The sequence below is a fragment of the Bos mutus genome, chromosome 7, assembly GCF_027580195.1.
Source record: "Bos mutus isolate GX-2022 chromosome 7, NWIPB_WYAK_1.1, whole genome shotgun sequence".
Lineage (NCBI taxonomy): Eukaryota > Metazoa > Chordata > Mammalia > Artiodactyla > Bovidae > Bos > Bos mutus.
In genome coordinates, this window is record NC_091623.1 from 100050006 (window position 1) to 100069694 (window position 19689).

At 44.6% G+C, this 19689-nt stretch overlaps 1 long non-coding RNA gene across 1 annotated transcript in view; it reads right to left on the reverse strand.

Annotated features, from left to right (window-relative positions):
* Positions 1-221: 221 nt before the first annotated feature.
* Positions 222-19689, reverse strand: part of LOC138988653 (uncharacterized) — a 64200-nt gene continuing 44732 nt past the window's right edge. The window contains exons 2-4 of the long non-coding RNA XR_011464926.1: positions 19056-19119; positions 12251-12361; positions 222-331 (exon numbers count right to left, since the gene is read on the reverse strand). This is a non-coding gene — a long non-coding RNA (uncharacterized lncRNA). The remainder of the gene's footprint in view (positions 332-12250; positions 12362-19055; positions 19120-19689) is intronic.

The window sequence follows — 19689 nt, forward strand, 5'->3', positions numbered from 1 at the left end:
AATATCACTTGTGAAGGAAGACCCTGGGAATGTAATTCCCTCCTGTGGTATGGGCTGTGTTTACAAAACAAACCCAAGAAATCATCATAAATCATTCCAAGTGGAGCTTTCTGAGCTGAAGCAACAAGACAAAAATACCTCCGGGCACAGCTCTTCTGGGCCCCCACCCAGCTAAAGGGAAGCAGGGCCAGCCAGCGCTGTACCCTCTGAAGAGTCACTTACCGGGTTTTTTCCACACTGGGCCCCTCAGCAGAGCTTCTCTCCTGACCTTAAGAATTCTCACTCCTTCTAGGACCTTCACCATTCTAGTTCCTGGCAAAGAGGAAGTGACCTGAAAAGACAAGGGATTGAGTTCTTGGTCAACCACTTCTGAGATGTGTGTAACTCTCCATAAATTTTTCCTTCATTCTGATCTGATCTGTCAAATAGGAGTTGACATAAGGTTCTAACCACCTTTAAAATACACAGAGGGGAAATGCTTTGAAAATCTTAAAAGGGTATAAAAATTCAGGGATTACTTTTGACCATTTTTTTCTGACTTGTTCATTGACTAAAAGGCAGCCACCAAGAATCTCAGTATTTTATCTCTAACTGGGGAATGGAAGGCTTGGTCCCCAGGTCAAAGAATCTCAGGCACCCAAGCAGCAGGTGGTTGAATCACCCTGGACTGGCTTAGCTTGCTGTAAAGGAAGATCTAATTCAAGCTTCTTGTGGTGTCCCTGAGTCGAGGTCACAGGCCCTTGCTCTGAGGCAGACTCAGCCCCAAGAGCTGCCAGTGGGTACAGAAATGCCTGAGTCCCAGTGATTCTGGGGACTCTGAAGTCACAGTGTAGCTGAAGGATTTAGAGCATGTACTTTGATGCCAGACAGACGCTGGTTTCCTCTCTGCCACTTACCAGCTCTAGAAGGTTCTGTTTCCTCTTCAGTGAGAAGAGCTGATTGACCTCAATATTAAAAATGATGCTGCATGTAAAGCATTGAGCTTGTGAACATGTCACATGTGAGCCATTCAAAAAATAGCATTATTGCTATTGTTATTTTTGTTGCCATTTTTATTCCAGGGTCAAAAGCCTGCCTACTTTGGTATACACAGTACCCCATCCACCCACAGACACCTATACACACACACACACACACACACACACACACACACACACACACTGGTCTTCTCTAAATGTCCTGAGTACTCTTTCTACTTCCTGCCTTGTCTAGCTTTGCCTCGTCCTTCCTGTTTTCCTCTAACAACTCTGCAAGACAAATACTTCTAAATTTACCTGTAACTGACCTTATTTTATTTAGTATTCCTCAGAACATACATCTGGAAAGTTTGGACAAAGAAGTCGTGGTCAATAAGTTATACCAAATTTAAGAGCCATTATGGAAACGCTGGGCTGGAAGAAGCACAACCTGGAATCAAGATTGCTGGAAGAAATATCAATAACCTCAGATATGCAGATGACACCACCCTTATGGCAGAAAGTGAAGAGGAACTAAAAAGCCTCTTGATGAAAGTGAAAGAGGAGACTGAAAAAGTTGGCTTAAAGCTCAACATTCAGAAAACGAAGATCATGGCATCTGGTCCCATCACTTCATGACATATAGATGGGGAAACAGTGGAAACAGTGTCAGACTTTATTTTGGGGGGCTCCAAAATCACTACAGATGGTGATTGCAGCCATGAAATTAAAAGACGCTTACTCCTTGGAAGGAAAGTTATCACCAACCTAGACAGCATATTCAAAAGCAGAGACATTACTTTGCCAACAAAGGTCCGTCTAGTCAAGGCTATGGTTTTTCCAGTAGTCATGTATGGATGTGAGAGTTCGACTGTGAAGAAAGCTGAGTGCCGAAGAATTGATGCTTTTGAACTGTGGTGTTGGAGAAGACTCTTGAGAGTCCCTTGGACTGCAAGGAGATCCAACCAGTCCATCCTAAAGATCAGTCCTGGGTGTTCTTTGGAAGGACTGATGCTGAAGCTGAAACTCAATACTTTGGCCACCTCATGCGAAGAGTTGACTCATTGGAAAAGACCCTGATGCTAGGGGGGAATGGGGGCAGGAGGAGAAGGGGACGACAGAGGATGAGATGGCTGGATGACATCACTGACTCAATGGACATGAGTTTGGGTAAATTCCGGGAGTTGGTGATGGACAGGGAGGCCTGGCGTGCTGTGGTTCATGGGGTCACAAAGAATCAGATGCAACTGAGCGACTGAACTGAACTAATGGAAACACCCGGGCACCCAAGTAACTTGGTTTAGGAATTAGATTCTGGACTGTTTGGAGTTGAGATTTTTAGACCTGGCTTAGCCACTGATGATAACTGCCAAGGGATTTAACGCCCCTAAAATCTTCGTATCCTATCTGTAAAACTAAAATATCTATCTTTTTTTCCTAGCTATATAAAACCTTGTTTCTCTAAGAAATATTTTTGCAGAAGCCTGATATGTAAAACATTTAACAGAACAACAGCTCTGGATACAGGAGGGGAGGGCAGGCTCTTCCTTGATGACCTTCCTTGCCTTCACATGGTCTTGCACCTTCCCTCATTCCCAGAGAAGCCTAGAAGCACCCACGTATATATCCAGAAGGCTTCAGAGAGTCCTGTTGATGTAGCTGTTTGTACCTCAGTTTCCTCAGCTGTTGAATGGAAATAATAAATACCCCACAGCATAGGTTATAGGAATTTAGTAAGTTAATACAAAAAAAGTCTTGGCACAGAGCCTGGACTAAAATATCCAGTAACTGTTAAACATCAGTATTATCATTACTGCCACTTGATTGTTAAGGTCTCCATCAACCAGAAGCATTAGGAATCTGTGATCATGCAGATGCACCATAAACATGCACTCACACACCCATGCGTGCATGCTAACTGACTTCAGTTATATCTGACTCTTTGCAACCCCATGGACTGTAGCCTGCCAGGCTGCTCTGTCTGTAGGATTCTCCAGGCAAGAATACTGAAGTGAGTTGCCATGCCACCACTCAACCTCCAACCTCCACTCTTTTCAAGACACAGGAGAGATATGATATTATTTCACAAAATGGATATATTCTGTTTCTATTGAAAGTAGGTTTTATAAAACAATATTTCAATATTTCTTTCACTCCTTGATTCACTTGACAAACATTTACAAAGCTCCCATTTCGTGTGCCAGGACTGGTATTAGGGATATAAATAGAAGAGACAAGGAAAGAAAGAGAGAACTCACATTAACAATGCTAGTTGGGCTGTGTCCAATGGCTAGTGACCCATGCATTCATTCACCCAACAAATATTTATTGTGCAACTACTATGAGCCAGGCAGCACGCTGAGGACACAGTGACAGTGAAGAAAAATCAGGACTCAGCCCTCTGGGGTTTTCATTTCTAAGGGGTGTAGATAGCAAGGCTAAGAAATTACATGGAAAGAAAGAGCCATAGGGTGTGGGAGGTGGAGTGGAGGGAAGGAAAGGCAACCTGAGTGGAGAGAATAAGAGGACTTTGGCTGAGTTGATTCAAGAGAGGAACAAGGGTGTGGCCCCAGAAAAGGCGGGGCTAAAGGGAACAGTATGTACAAAATTATTTATCCAAGGAATTTCCAAAAACACTACTGTTTGCTTCTATTAATTTGTTCCTAGAAGGACACATATTACTTTTGGGGGAACTAACTTTTTTATTTTAAATGAGCTCTTTTATAAACAATTAGTGAAAGGACATTTGATACAAGAAATATGACTTTAATTATAACCTAGAATTAGTCTTCTTTTCATGAGAAATTGGCTAAGGTATTGTTTCACAGAACTTTTCATTCTGGAAAGTTAGTTTGAAAAGAAAGTAAATAACTGCTTTTAAGAGACACTGAGCATGACTTTCAATAGGGTGCCCAAGATTTACATTCAGGAAGCTGGGTTGGAAAGCTCCTTTATGCAGGAAAGAGCTAGAGATTTGGAGAAGACCCAAATTTGAATCCCCAATTTTTAGTAATTGAAATTCCTCTCTCTGAACCTATTTCCTCTTTGGTGAAATGTGAGCCTGACATCTACCACAGAATGAAAATATCACAAGAGATAACAGATGTGAAAGTGACCCATAGATGTTAAAGCATATAAAAGCTATTTGTATTTATTTTAACTTCCTTTGTTTTCCTTGCCACAAGCATCATAAGATCAGATTATTTTTGTGACCCCGATTGCTTTGTATTAGGAAGGAAGAATCAATATCTAACAATGGCATTGGAATTGTCTTGGGCTCACATGTCACCAAGCACTCTCCAATATGATCTGTCAGTGAAGCCCATTCAAGCAAAGAACCTTCTGAAGCTGATCCTAAATTACTACACAAGTAGGACAGTTAAAGACAGACGTTCATTAAGACTCTGAGCCAGAGTCCAGCTTCCAGGACTCTGCCATCTGCCCTCACACACACCATACAACCTTGAGTTTATTCATCACCATCTACAATATCAACTCTTTCCTTCTTTTTTTCCCATCTGAATCCACCAAAAAACAACCTGTGTGTTCTTATACTGGTTAAGGTCTCTGATCTTTAGGGGGTTTTTTTGTTGTTGTTTTTTATCCATAAAAAGGACATGATAAAGGAAAACTACCCCATGAATTGTTTTCAGGATTAAAGGTGATTATGCATTGTAAGGATTTTACACAATTTGAGACTACTGTCAATACTCAAAATGTTTGCTATCATTACTATTACTTGTAGTATTTCCTTCCATCCCTCTCTTGCTTCCTTCTCCCCTGTTCTGTCACTAACTTGGCTCCTCCTTCCTCTGCACTCCCCACTTCCTCCTGCCTTCCCCTGTCTGCCTGCCCTTGCCCTGTGTGTCCTTGCCTCCCCTCACCCTGACAGCTTCCCCAGCCATGAGTCATGGGAGTTTGCTCCCACACTGGCTCCCAAAAGGCTGTCACTGGCAGGCTGGCAGGCTGCAGAGGAGACACAAGCCTGGGGCAGGAGACAACTGCTGCCAGGCTTTCATTCGCCAGATGGAGCCAGCCTGGAGCTTGACTTTAGGGACATTCTAGGACGCGAACAAGCATCTGTGGTGCCACCAGCCATTATTTTGGGGGACTGAAAGAGGACCAGAGTCCCTGAAGCCTGGGAAAAGAGAAATGTTGTATCACCCATCTTTGCTTAAAGGGGAGAATGATTGATTCTGGTCATTTTAAACCATTCTTTTAATATCTGGGAAACTCTCCACTAAGTCCTCTCTCCATCTGTAAGTGCCAGGGCCCTTAGCTGAGCCCTAAGCCTCTTCCCATCTCCTTCCACCCCTTATTTATCTCCCAGTTTGAATTTGGCATCAGACACTGACACCCGCTGACTTGTCCTCTCTCCTCTGTGGGACTCAGAGCTCCTAGAGCACAATCCTCTGTCCTGTGACACTAATTGTTTTAGTCTTGTGCATGTGGGTAAGGAGCACACTTGGAATCAGAGAGACCATAATACTGTTTTCCAGTTTGTTGTTATGACCCTGTACATAGTGTTAAATTCTCTATTTGCTCATTTATTCATTCAACAAATATTATTGAGCACCTACTGTGTCCCAGGCACTGTGCCAGGTGTTGGAGACAGAGGACTGAAGAAGGAAGGCAGTCTTTGCCCTCAAGCAGCCCACAGGAGGGAGACAGATGCAACAGAAATCACAAGCAGTAAAAATAATACACCGGGATGAGTCCCATAAATGAAACATTGAGGAACTAAGCTAAACATAACTGGGTGAGAAGGGTGGTGTGCTTAGTCACTCAGTCGTGTCTGACTCTTTGCGACCCCATGGAATGTAGTCCGCCAGGCACTTCTGTCCATGGGCATTCTCCAGGCAAGAATACCGAAGTGGGTTGCCATGCCCTCCTCCAAGGGATCTTTTCAACCCAGGGATCCAACCCAGGTCTCCCGCACTGCAGGCAGATTCTTTACCATCTGAGCCATCAGGCAAGCCCTGTTTTAATGAAGTGGACAGAGATGGTCTAGAGCAGCAGTTCTCAGCCTCAGCACTATTAACATTTTGGGCCCAATAAGTCCTTGTTGGGGTGGGGGTCAGGCTGATCTGAGCACCGTGGGATGCTTAAAAACAGCATTGGTGGCCTCTACCCACTAGATGCCAGTGGCCATCTCTCACATTGTGGCAAAAAAAATGCCTCGAGACATTGCCAGTGTCCCCTGGGGAGTGGAGGAAAGGGACCAAAATTACTCCCAGTTGAGAACCTCGGCTTAGAGTATGAGTCACACAGACTCGAGTCTTTGAGTCCTTCTTCTGCCATCTATTTGCCACGGTGACTTGGAATAGGTAACTAAGCTCTGTGAGTCTGTTTCCTTGTGCATGTAACAGAGAGCTGCTGTGAGGCGTAACGTCTCTTAGTGCCATTATGAGGAAGAAATGAGGTTAACAGTTCACAGAAACCCCTCAGTAGCATAGCAGTTGCTGCTGCCGTCACTAACACTGCGTGTGTGTCTCTCCAACTGGCCTCTGGCCTCTAGCCTCTGGGGGACAGGAACTGGCTCACAAGCCTGTCTGTGCCCCCAGAGCCCACAGGTCAGAAGCCAGGACTCCTGACAAACCTGGTGAACCTCTGAAGCATAAATCTCACAGTCCCCCCTCCCACCCACCCACTCACACAGGACAGAAGAGATAATCAAGGCCAACACAGTGACTGGCTCTGATTGGACCCCAGGTAGTCCTAGTTCTCGATTTGATATCTGGTCAGAATCAGGCTTTTTTAGTGAAGAAAGAGGCGGCTCCTCCCTTCCCTGCTAAGTGTAGTCTGTACACTTTGGAAAGCTCATTCCCTCATGGGGAGTGGCTGATGAAAGATAATATTGCCTCTGGTCTTCCTCTTCTCCCTGAAACAATTGAAGGGCCTTTCCTTTTCCCGTTTGGCTGGTTTGAAGCCCCTGATATGTTTCTGCATGTCAAATCTTGCCTCTGCACAGGATTTGAGGCTCAGCCAGACTGAAAAGCATTTGTTTTCAGACTTCCATGCCAATCTGGGGTGAGCGGGCTGGCATCTTGTGGCCTCTCCAGCTCTTCCTGAGTGTTCCACAGAACTGGTCTTGAGAGGAGGGACAAAGTCAAACTTTCTTCGGCTTCCTCATTCTTCTTGTTTGTTGGGGAATGTGTGATTGCAACCACTTTGTGCAAACTTCACACGCATCCTCACCTCATCATCCTGAAACTCTTTACAGATCTAATCATCCAGGATTCATTCATCTTCATAATGTTAGTCACTCAGTCGTGTCCAACCCCATGGACTGTAGCCTGCCAGGCTCCTCTGTTCATGGGATTCTCCAGGCAAGAATACAGGAGTGGGTTGCCATGCCCTCCTCCAGGGAATCTTCCCAACCCAGGAATGGAACCCACATCTCCTGCACTGGCAGGAGGATTCTTTACCACTGAACCATCAGGGAAGCCCTCCTCCTTGACATAGATAAAAGCAAATCAAGAAGGGCATTTACAGAGTAAAGTAAGTCAGAAAGAGAAAAGCAAATATTATATATTAATGCATATATGGGGAATCTAGAAAAATAGTACAGATGATCCTATTTGCAAGGCAGGAATGAGATGCAGACATAGAGAATGGACAGGCGGACATGGAGAGGGGAGAAGGGAGTGAGATGAATTGGGAGATTGGGACTGACATATATACACTACTGTGTGTAAACCAGATAGCTAGTGGGAAGCTGCTGTATAACACAGAGAGCTCAGCTTGGTGCTCGGTGGTGACCTACAGGTGTGGGATGGGAGTGGAGGTGGGAGGGAAGTCCAAGAAGGAGGGGATAGATGTATACATATAGCTGATTCACTTTGTTGTACAGCAGAAATCAACACAACATTGTAAAGCAGTTATGCTCCAATAAAAACAAAAGAAAAACAAGTGCATTTACCTTAGCAGTTTCATCCCCTAAGAAATTATTTCAAATATGCTCTGAGGCTTTGCTTGTCCTGTGCCTGGCAATTTTTGCTCAAGTCCTTCACAGCTTCCAGATCCTGTGCTGAAGCAATTTTGGCAAGAGAAAATACGGCCTGATTTAAAAAAAAACAGTGTTTCCCAAAAAACGATAATATACAAGATTCTATTCTGAGCACTGTGGTGGTTACAGTAACAAGTTCAGCCCAGTGCTCTGTGATGCCCTGTTATGGCTGCACAAAAGTGTTCAATGAGTGTTCATTGGGTGAGGGCGTGGCTCTCTCTAGAGGGGAGCGAGGATTAGAGGACGGATGTCTGTTGAACACCTGCCATGTACCAAGACCTTTCTGGGCACTCTTGGTCTGAAGGCAAACAAGACGATCCTGGAGACAAACTTAGACCTGGAAAAGATAGGTCGGTCCACAGCAAATGTAATGTCATTTGGTAAGTGCTAGGGCTGGAGAAGACTCATGAGAGTCTCTTGGACAGCAAGGAGATCAAATCAGTCAATCCTAAAGGAAATCAACCCTGAATATTCATTGGAAAGGCTGATGCTGAAGCTGAAGCTCCAATACTTTGGCCACCTGATACAAAGAGCCGACTCACTAGAAAAGACTCTGATGCTGGGTAAGACTGAGGGCAGCAGGAGGAGGGGGCAACAGAGGATAAGGCATTGGATGGCATCATTGATTTAATGGATATGAGTTTCAGCAAACTCCAGGAGGTAGTAAAGGATAGAGAAGCCTGGCATGCTGCAGTTCATGAGGTCACAAAGAGTCAGACGTGATTGAGTGACGAACAACAGCAAAGGAGAAGGCTATGAATACTGAAAGAGTGGTGCTCGGCCAAGCCTGGGGGTCAGAGAAACCTTCCTGGAGGAAATGATACCCAAACTGAGTCATGAGAAGTGAGAATGACAGATCAGAATAGATATTTTAGATGACAACCAGAGGCATGAGGGCTGGTGGGAAGTAAAGCAACTGGGCTTCACTAAAGTGTCAAGAAAAAGGCAGGCAGTTGCAGAGAAGGCAATGGCGACCCACTCCAGTACTCTTGCCTGGAAAATGCCATGGACAGAGGAGCCTGGTGGGCTGCAGTCCATGGGGTTGCTGAGAGTCGGGCACGACTGAGCGCCTTCACTTTCACTTTTCACTTTCATGCATTGGAGAAGGAAATGGCAACCCACTCCAGTGTTTTTGCCTGGAGAATCCCAGGGACAGGAGAGCCTGGTGGGCTGCCGTCTCTGGGGTCGCACAGAGTCGGACACGATTGAAGTGACTTAGCAGCAGCAGCAGCAGAGAATGAGACAGCAGGCAGAGTCAGGGACTGGGAAATGAAGGGCCCTCATGGCAAACGTGCACACAAGCTGCCCAGAGCCTGCAGCCCAATCAATGGCTCCTGTAGGGTCGGCCTCAGTCACAGAGAGTCATGGGGTCTGAGTCCCAGCCAGCAACAGAGGGAGGCAGGAGCATTTTGGTCCACTGTGGGGTGACACTGAAGGGTAACTTTCACTCCCAAGTTCCCTACCCGGTTGTCTCAGGTTCTGTCAGGCCTGCTTTGGCTTCTTCCTCTGCCCACTCCTACGTCCTCCTCTTTCTTTTCACACGTATCGATCCTGTATCAACATCTCACACCCCAAACTCCATCCCCATGTCTGCTTCCAGGAAACACAGCCTGCTTTAGCCTACGATGACAAACTAGAGATTGGACAATATTCCACCACCATAGCATTCAATCATTTTTCCTTTGAAACAAAGACAATCCAGGTAGAGGTTTACACAGATTCTAACATTCTTCAATGTATATAGGATACCTAGTTCATAACTTGTGAAGAATTCCCAGAGAATTGGCTGGCACTAGTTATAAATTCCTTCACTCCTTTCTCACTGTTAAGGTGGAAATCTTCCTCATCACCCATGCATGCATGCATGCTAAGTCAATTCAGTCATGTCCAACTCTTTCCAGCACAACTATATGGACTATAGTCTGCCAGGCTCCTCTGTCCATGGGATTCTCCAGATAAGAATACTGGAGTGGGCTGTCATTCCCCTCTCCAGAGGATCTTCCTGACTCAGGGATGCAACCTGCGTCTCTTATGTCTCCTGCCCTGACAGGCAGGTTCTTTACCACTACTGCCACCTGGGAAGCCCTTATCACTCATATTTCCATGTAAAAGAACTTCATCTTGAAAACAGTTCTGCCATCTTTCCTCCCACAGCCCTCCTTACAGGAGGAAAGGGGATTTATCTGACTGCTCAGTGTAGAAGAGATTCAAGGTTCTGGGTACACCCTCTCTTCTCCTGGGACAGGTTCTAGCAGAAAGGGGACTGCTATCAATCTGTGCCTGATGCCATGCAGGAAGCTTGGGGCCAGTTTTGTACCTGCTGGAAAGCCTTTGGTGGCCCTGTCCTGCCAGGCACTGGTGAGACACATCAGCACACCCATTTGACTCCACAGCTAAGGAGAACCCCCAACCCAGCTTCAATCAGTAATAATGCTGACATCTCAATCTGCATCTTCCTGACAGTTCTCAGCTGAGCCACGGAAGAGGGATGCTATTTTTCAAGCCCTCTAAAATACTCCAACACTCATAATCCAAAGGTTTAAAATGTATTAGTTTCTCGGCACTCAAAGAATATCAATAAATTCCAAGTAAAGTAAATAAATGATCAAATAAATGCATTTTAATCTATCTAAAAATATAATGCCACCAAGAGGAATTGTGATGGTATAAGTCAGTGGAGGGCTCCACCTGCACATACCAGGGATGATGGACAGAAGCTTCAATTTAAATTCTGCTTCCAATTGCATAATATTGCCTTAGTGGTGAGCCACAGCATACTTACACAAGGGACAAGCCAATGAAAACTTCAGAGTATTTTGCGTTAGGAATTTGGCCAAATATTCTGTGTGAGGACCACAGAACTTTCTAAAAAGGTTAAAGTGTCTTTTCCTCTAATGTATGTGAAAAAACAAGCAACAAGTCAGATGAGCATCTTTTTCAATCAATGACTAAAAGGTAAGCAGAGTGGTGGGCTTCCCTGGTGGCTCAGCAATAAAGAATCCGCCTGCAATGTGGGAGACACAGGTTCGATCCCTGGGTTGGGAAGATCCCCTGGAGGAGGAAATGGCAACCCACTTCAGTGTTCTTGCCTGGGAAATCCCATGGACAGAGGATGCCTGGCAGGCTACAGTCCATGTGATTGCAAAAGAATCGGAAACAACTTAGCAACTAAACAACAACAAAGCATAGTTAGTGGTAGGGTATCAGCTTAAAGAGCGTAGGATGTGAAGTCCACAGACCTTGTTCCTGAGCCTAGTTACCATCACAGACTTGCTAAAGGGCCACACTCTAGTCATTTTAACTCTCTCAGCTTCAGTTTCTGTACCTGTAAAATGTCCTTGAGAGTACCTGACACATTCTGCTCACAGGGTCTTATGAGAATCAAGCATGATGTTATATTCTAAATCATACTAAAGGATAACATTTATTGGAAGCTGGGTGCTAAAAACAATGCTTTGGTCCTCACACCTTTAGTCCCTGCAAAACTGCCTTCTTTGTGCTGCTTGACAGACATCAGTCCAAAGTGACCACTTATTTTAAAAGATGAAGAATGAAAAGAAATATGAAGAATTGAGAGAGGCAGGGATTCTGTCACCACCTCGACCCCACCTTTCCCATCCCCTACTCCCCACCCCCCCACCTTCTACTTTCTCTCTCTCCCCTTCCCCTGCAGCTGTTCCACATTCTGGCTACATTCCAAAACTTCTTGAAACAGAACCCTGCCAAACACCACACGGTCCTCCTCAGAGCATGGTCCCATCATGTTTTCAGGAACCGCAGGCATCTATGTGAGAAGGAGTCAGCACGTGTGGAGGATGTTGGTGACTAGCAAGAGGCCATTATCTGGGGCCAAGGTCTCCAGGCATTTTAGGGAGGAGAGGTGAGTCTTAAAATGAATAACGAGGAGGGCTACAGGCAGGGTGCTGGGCTACTGAGGTTTCTGAGCAGAGTGGGGAAAGGACATGAGGCCAGCATCCTTCCAGACTGGACATTCTGGAAAGCTTGGTTGGGGCACCTGGCAGCTGCAGTGGGCTTGAAGATCTCTGCAGGATGATGCCTGTAGCCTTATCACTAAATCTGACAGTTCCACAGGAGCACAGGGATGACAGAACTTCCAGGCTGCAAAGTCCGTTCTCACACCACATTCTCCATTTTTGCTTTAAGTCTATGTCTTCTACACCATTCTTTAATTTTTTTAAATGACTTATTTTTTTCCTTCAGGAAATTTATTTTCTAAAGGACATTTTAAAAATCACTCTCTGTGATAGAACCCTCTGGAACTCACCCTTTTCAGTGCTCCTCTTTCCAGGCATGCGGGAAGGCTGTAATCCCAGCACCTCCCCCTCCTTCACTGCCTTGATGTGGGTGGAGCCTCCTGGTGGTTCTGGCCAATGGACTGTGGAGGAATGATTCAAGCGTTCAATGAAACAAGTTCAACAGATTGCTCTATTTATTAAAACACAAAACTATTCTATGTACTTTCTACATTTTCATATATTCTCTAGTGAAAAGTATTAGTCACTCAGTCACGTCTGACTCTTTGCGACCCTAAGGACTGTAGCCCACCAGGCTCCTCTGTCCATGGGACTCTCCAGACAAGAATACTGGAGTGGGTAGCCTATTCCTTTTCCAGGGAATCTTCCCGACCCAAGAATCAAACTGGGGTCTCCTGCATTGCAGGCAGATTCTCAACTGCAACCAGCTGAGCTACCAGGGAGTTGTGCCTAAATAGTAGCAGTTCAGTAACATCTACCATACCTGCCTCTCTAAGTTGTTTCCCCCAGTCCACTGTGTGTTTGTCAAAGCATCCTGTTGGTTTTCTTTGGGACACATCACAATTTGTAGTCACATCAGTGGGGAGTTTTGTTTTACCTGTTTATTCTTTTTCGCCTCTACTCACAAGTATATAAACTTCACAAGGCAGGGACAAAGTGTTTTGTGTTCACTGCTGTTCCCCCAACACCCAGTAGCATTGTTGGAACAAAGTAGAGTTAGAAGTAGCAATGTAATAATAATCATCATAATCAGATCAGATCAGATCAGTCGCACAGTTGTGTCCGACTCTTTGCGACCCCATGAATCACAGCACGCCAGGCCTCCATGTCCAACACCAGCTCCCGGAGTTCACTGAGACTCACGTCCATCGAGTCAGTGATGCCATTCAGCCATCTCATCCTCTGTCGTCCCCTTCTCCTCCTACCCCCAATCCGTCCTGTATACATCGGGCATATATTTACACGTTTTACACATACTAACTAATTTAAGTGTTCTAATAACCATTTTGAGTAGACATTAACATTGCCCTCATTTTATAGGTGAGGAAACTGAGACAGACATAAGAGAGATTAAGAAATTTGACTCAGATCACACAGCTGGTAAGTGTCAGAGCTGAGACTCCGTCCTTTAGTGCACCACAAATATTTTATTGAATGATGAATGCATTAGTTAAAACGATAATGGTTTGTGGTCTTCCTGATGTCCTTATATTCCAAGTACAAGTAGTGCAATTTGCCTTAGAACAAATGAGAATGATTAGCCAAATCAATAGAATGAGTATGTGCAGGGAGTTCGTAGACATTAAGAGGAGCAGGCAGCTGTTTTCCATTAAGAGGCAGTAACTCAAGCTTCATGAGACAGATCTGATGGCTGGGCTGCAGACAAGAAGAAGGGTGTGCTGGCAGAGACATGGGAAGCTCACTGGGCTCCAGACCATGTTACCTGGAGGACGCTCCCTGCCAAACCCAGTCACAGCCAGAGCTCCGAGAAAGGAGTTTGGGGAGCAGCTGAGAACTGACTGCCCCAAGAATTATGCCAAGGAAGTAAGAGAAACCAGCCTCTGAGTCAGGCCAGGGAGATTTCTGTTCTGTTCTGACCTGGCCTTTAGAGGCAAGACCTTCCTGGAAGCCACACCTTACTGAGTCCTGTGAGGTGGATCCCAACAGCTGCCGATGTCAAGAAGAAAAATAATCATAGTACAAGGCAAAGAAATCCATCGTGTTCTTGTCATTTTTCAGGTACTATGTGAGGCAGGGGCTTTAGATAAGTTATCTCCTTTAATTCTCATAATAACTCTGGAGGTAACTTCAAACTTCATTTTGTCAATAACTATTTTTCAAGTCACTGCTTATGTTGAGGAAGTAAGTACTATTTTTAATTCTCTTCTACAGATGAGGAAAAAGAGACTTGAAAAAATTAAGTAACTTGCCCAAGTTAGATATTAGAACTTGAACTCAGGTCTGCCCAGTGCCAAAATCGTGTTTCTTAACCTCTACTCTGAATTGCCTTCTGATTTTTAAAACCACCTTTTATTTCTATCTATGTGCGAGGTACTGTACTGTAATCATTAGAAAAAAATCATTCAAGGAGATAATGTTTCCTGGCTCATAACAAATGGTCAGTAAATATTAGCTTAACAGAAGAAGAAATATTAGCTTAGACCTAACAGAAGCAGAATATATTAAGAAGAGGTGGCAAGAATACACAGAAGAACTGTACAAAAAAGAGCTTCACAACCAAGATAATCACGATGGTGTGATCACTCACCTAGAGCCAGACATCCTGGAATGTGAAGTCAAGTGGGCCTTAGGAAGCATCACTACAAACAAAGCTAGTGGAGGTGATGGAATTCCAGTTGAGCTATTTCAAATTCTGAAAGATGATGCTGTGAAAGTGCTGCACTCAATATGCCAGCAAATTTGGAAAACTCAGCAGTGGCCACAGGACTGGAAAAGGTCAGTTTTCATTCCAATCCCAAAGAAAGGCAATGCCAAAGAATGCTCAAACTACTGCACAATTGCACTCATCTCACACACTAGTAAAGTAATGCTCAAAATTCTCCAAGCCAGGCTTCAGCAATATGTGAACTGTGAACTTCCTGATGTTCAAGCTGGTTTTAGAAAAGGCAGAGGAACCAGAGATCAAATTGCCAACATCTGCTGGATCATGGAAAAAGGAAGAGAGTTCCAGAAAAACATCTATTTCTGCTTTATTGACTATGCCAAAGCCTTTGACTGTGTGGATCACAATAAACTGTGGAAAATTCTGAAAGAGATGGGAATACCAGACCACCTGACCTGCCTCTTGAGAAACCTATATGCAGGTCAGGAAGCCACAGTTAGAACTGGACATGGAACAACAGACTGGTTCCAAATAGGAAAAGGAGTTCGTCAAGGCTGTATATTGTCACCCTGCTTATTTAACTTGTATGCAGAGTACATCATGAGAAACACTGGGCTGGAAGAAGCACAAGCTGGAATCAAGATTGCCGGGAGAAATATCAAATAACTTCAGATATGCAGATGACACCACCCTTATGGCAGAAAGTGAAGAGGAACTCAAAAGCCTCTTGATGAAAGTGAAAGAGGAGAGTGAAAAAGTTGGCTTAAAGCTCAACATTCAGAAAACGAAGATCATGGCATCTGGTCCCACCATTTCATGGGAAATAGATGGGGAAACAGTGGAAACAGTGTCAGACTTTATTTTGGGGGGCTCCAAAATCACTGCAGATGGTGACTTCAGCCATGAAATTAAAAGACGCTTACTCCTTGGAAGGAAAGTTATCACCAACCTAGACAGCATATTCAAAAGCAGAGACATTACTTTGCCAACAAAGGTCCATCTAGTCAAGGCTATGGTTTTTCCAGTAGTCACGTATGGATGTGAGAGTTGGACTGTGAAGAAAGCTGAGTGCCGAAGAATTGATGCTTTTGAACTGTGGTGTTGGAGAAGACTCTTGAGAGTCCCTTGGACTGCAAGGAGATCCAACCAGCCCATTCTAAAGGAGATCAGTCCTGGGTGTTCTTTGGAAGGGCTGATGCTAAAGCTGAAACTCCAATACTTCGGCCACCTCATGCAAAAAGTTGACTCATTGGAAGACTCTGATCCTGGGAGGGATTGGGGGCAGGCATCACTGACTCAATAGACGTAAGTTTGAGTGAACTCCAGGAGTTGGTGATGGACAGGGAGGCCTGGTGTGCTGCAATTCATGGGGTTGCGAAGAGTCGGACACGACTCAGCGACTGAAATGAACTGAAATATTAGCTTATGTTATCCTACATATTGTATGTTTATATACTGTGATGGTTAGTTTTATGTGTCAACTTGGCTAAGCCACAATGCCCAGATATTTGGCCAGACACAGCTGGATACAGCTGTGAAGGCATTTCTAGATTAAGTTAACATATAAATCTGTTGACTTCGAGTAAAGCAGATTAACCACCCCTCATAATGCGGATGGGCCTCATCTAATCACTTGAAGAATGTAAAGGAAAAAGACGGTCTTCCCCTAAGGAAGAGCGAATTCTACCTCCAGACAGGCTTCAGACTCAAGTTGCAACGTCAGCTCTTCCCTAGGTCTTCATCCTGCTGACCTCTCCTGAAGATTTTGGACTTGGCAACCTCCACAATCACATGAGCTAATCCCTTAAAATCAATCAATATTTATCTATAGATATATATATCCATGATGTATATATTACTGCTTCTATTTCTCTGGAGAAGCTTGACTACTATACTGGAGTGGGTTGCCATTTCCTTCTCCAGGGGACCTTCCTGACCCAGGGATTGAACCCAGGTATCCTGCATTGCAGGCAGATTCTTTACCATCTCAGCCACCAGGGAAGCCCAGAGATATATAAAATAATGAAATAATCAGATGAGCAGATAAAATCTGGAAAGGTCTATATGAGAGGCAAAGAATTCAAACTGCCCAAATTCTTCCTAGAAATCTAGCTCCTAACGAAGAATACAGCCTACAACTGTCACAATCGTCTCTACTTATGTGAAAAGCTGGTTTTCCTAATTTGGTTAGAAATTAATTAGAGATTAATGGTAGCTCTTCTCATTCTCTCCTCCCTCCAGGCCTGTTTTCCATCAATGACAACTTCAGAAATGAACAGGCAAGTCTGCTGAAAGTTCAGGTCCTTCCTTTGCCCTCTCCCCTGCCCCCCGAGCTCAGTGTAGGGATGGGGGCTGGCAGTGGAGGTGCTGAAAAAAGAGCTCCTGTCTGGCAGCCAGAAATTCCGTGGGCTGGGCCCAAGGTCACCACTCACCAGCCTAGTCACCTGGGACAGACCTTTTTCACAGGTCCCGGCTTTAGTTTCCTCCTTACCACAACAGTAATGATGATGATTACTCTGAGGGTGACTACAAAAATCAACATGAAATCCTATTTGTGACACTATTTCATGAAGAGTAGGTTTTCTCTCTCAGAAAGCAGTCCGTGTGTTAGTCATTCCATTGTGTTCGACTCTTTGTGACCCCATGGACTGTAGCCCACCAGGCTCCTCTGTATATGGAATTCTCCAGGCAAGAATACTGGAGTGGATAGCCATTCCCTTCTCCAGGGGATCTTCCCGACCCAGGGATCAAACTCAGGTCTCCTGTATTGCAGGCAGATTCTTTACCATCTAAGCCACCAGGGAGTCCCTAGGAAGCAGTCTGGTTGTTGAGTAAATGTCAGCATATCAGCGCAGGCTCAGCCCTGGGTAGTGCTCTAGAGTCAGTTGGCCAGGATGGTTGATGGTCACAGCTCATGTGCCTCATTGCTACTGATAGGGAGGGCATGAATGGTCATAACAGCCCCTCCAGTGGCAGGCATTTCAAGCTCCAAATACTTAGCCTCATGTTCTCTTCCTAATGGCCCCATCAGCTAGGCAGCCCAGGGAGGAAGAGGTTACACTCATGACCACACACCAGGGACAAGACCTGGCTTGGCTGCAGCCCCATCCAGAAATTCAGGGTCTGTCCCTCCCCAGCTCCAGGTAAGGTCAGCTGACAGAACTTAACCTAATGATTCAGGGGCCAGGAGAACAAAGTGACTTGGTCACAAATCCTCCTTCTAAAGCCAAGGCCCTCTCACCACAGAGGAGAATCTGGGAGATAGATGAATTCTGGAAAAAGAAATTAATTTGAAAAAATAAAATAAAATAAAGAAAGTGCCAGCAAGATTCTAATCCAAGAATTCTAATCCAAGAATCTATCCAGAAGAACCGAGAATCATTCATCAAACGTCTCCTGGAACTCAAACCTGATACATTACTTTCCCTGTTATCTTAGGATTTGGGGGAAGTGGCACAGATTTTCATATGACTAAGCTTGGTCACCAACTCACTCTGTGACATTAAACAAGTCATTTAGTATCTCTGAGTCTCAGTTTTCTCTTCTAAAAAAATCTAAAGTGGTACAAAATTAGTTTCTCAAACTTTAGACATTAGACTTTTGGAATCATGATTTTTGTCATCACACAGCTAATGTTTGCCAACTATTGGTCTCTGAAAGTGAAAAGGGAAAGTATTAGTCACCCAGTCATATCTGATTCTTTGCCACCCCATAGACTGTTGCCCACCAGGCTCCTCTGTCCATACAAGAATTCTTCAGGCAAGAATACTGTACATGTATTTATATATTTTAAAAGGAAGGAAACATGCTATCACTTCATAAATGTAAAACAGAGTCTTTTGCATTAATAATTTGCAATGAATACATAATTATTATAATTTTTAAAATTCTCACATGCCAGATTCCTAAAAGCATTCCTCGTACTCCCTCTGGGGGTCGCTTTCCCCGAGTCCGGCATTCCGCCAGTGAAAAATCTTGATCCCTTGCAGCACTACTAACTCCCAAGGAAGCCTTCCTGAACCCCTGCATTAGGCTAGTTCCCTCTGCCAGTCCCTATGGAGTCATTCATTGTGCTTCTCTGTCGTTCACGGAAGTCTGTCTTCCCTGCTAAAAGGTGGTGGCGAGGGTATTTGCTCTAGTGCGCATTGCTACGGAGAAGGCAATGGAAGCCCACTCCAGTACTCTTGCCTGGAAAATCCCATGGACGGCGGAGCCTGGTAGGCTGCAGTCCATGGGGTCGCTGAGGGTCGGACACGACTGAGCAACTTCACTTTCACTTTTCACTTTCATGCATTGGAGAAGGAAATGGCAACCCACTCCAGGGTTCTTGCCTGGAAATTCCCAGGGACGGGGGAGCCTGGTGGGCTGCCGTCTATGGGGTAGCACAGAGTCGGACACGACTGAAGTGACTTAGCAGCAGCAGCAGCAGCGCATTGCTACATGTATCACCTTACTTAACAGTGTTACCTTACCTTATCTAAGACTCAGCTTCTTTAGCCTCCGAAGGAGGTTTATTTTTTCTTCAGTGAATGGAATCTGAAAAAAAAAAAAAAAAAGTTAAAAATAATTTGGGTGAGAAAGGCAGAAGAGACTTAAGGTAGCCCAGAAGAGTTGAAATCAAGGGAATAATCTGTCAACTGGAGGAGATAGGAAAATGCTTATATTATTCAATGTAATCTACAATATTCAACCTAATTCACTCCATTCACATTATTCATTACAACTTTTATGACCATAGCTGATAGTTATTTAGTGGTTACTATTGTGCCAAGTACTTCTGTATGATTTCACCTAATTTCCACAACCACTATTATTACCACTTTTTGTTGTTGTTCAATCGCTTAGTAGTGTCTGACTCTTTGTGACCCCATGAACAGCAGCACACCAGACTCCTCTGTCCTCTACTATCTTCCAGAGTTTGAATTGCCCTCTGCTCTTCCCCAGTAGCATACTGGACACTTTATTCTCACTTTACAGATGAAGAAATTAAGAGAGAGGCTACATATGTGGTCCAAGAACACAACCAGTAAGTGCCAGAACAGGGACTTGAACTTGAGTCTGCATGACTTGAGGCCCTATGCTCTCACCCCAGGTAGTACAGTTCTG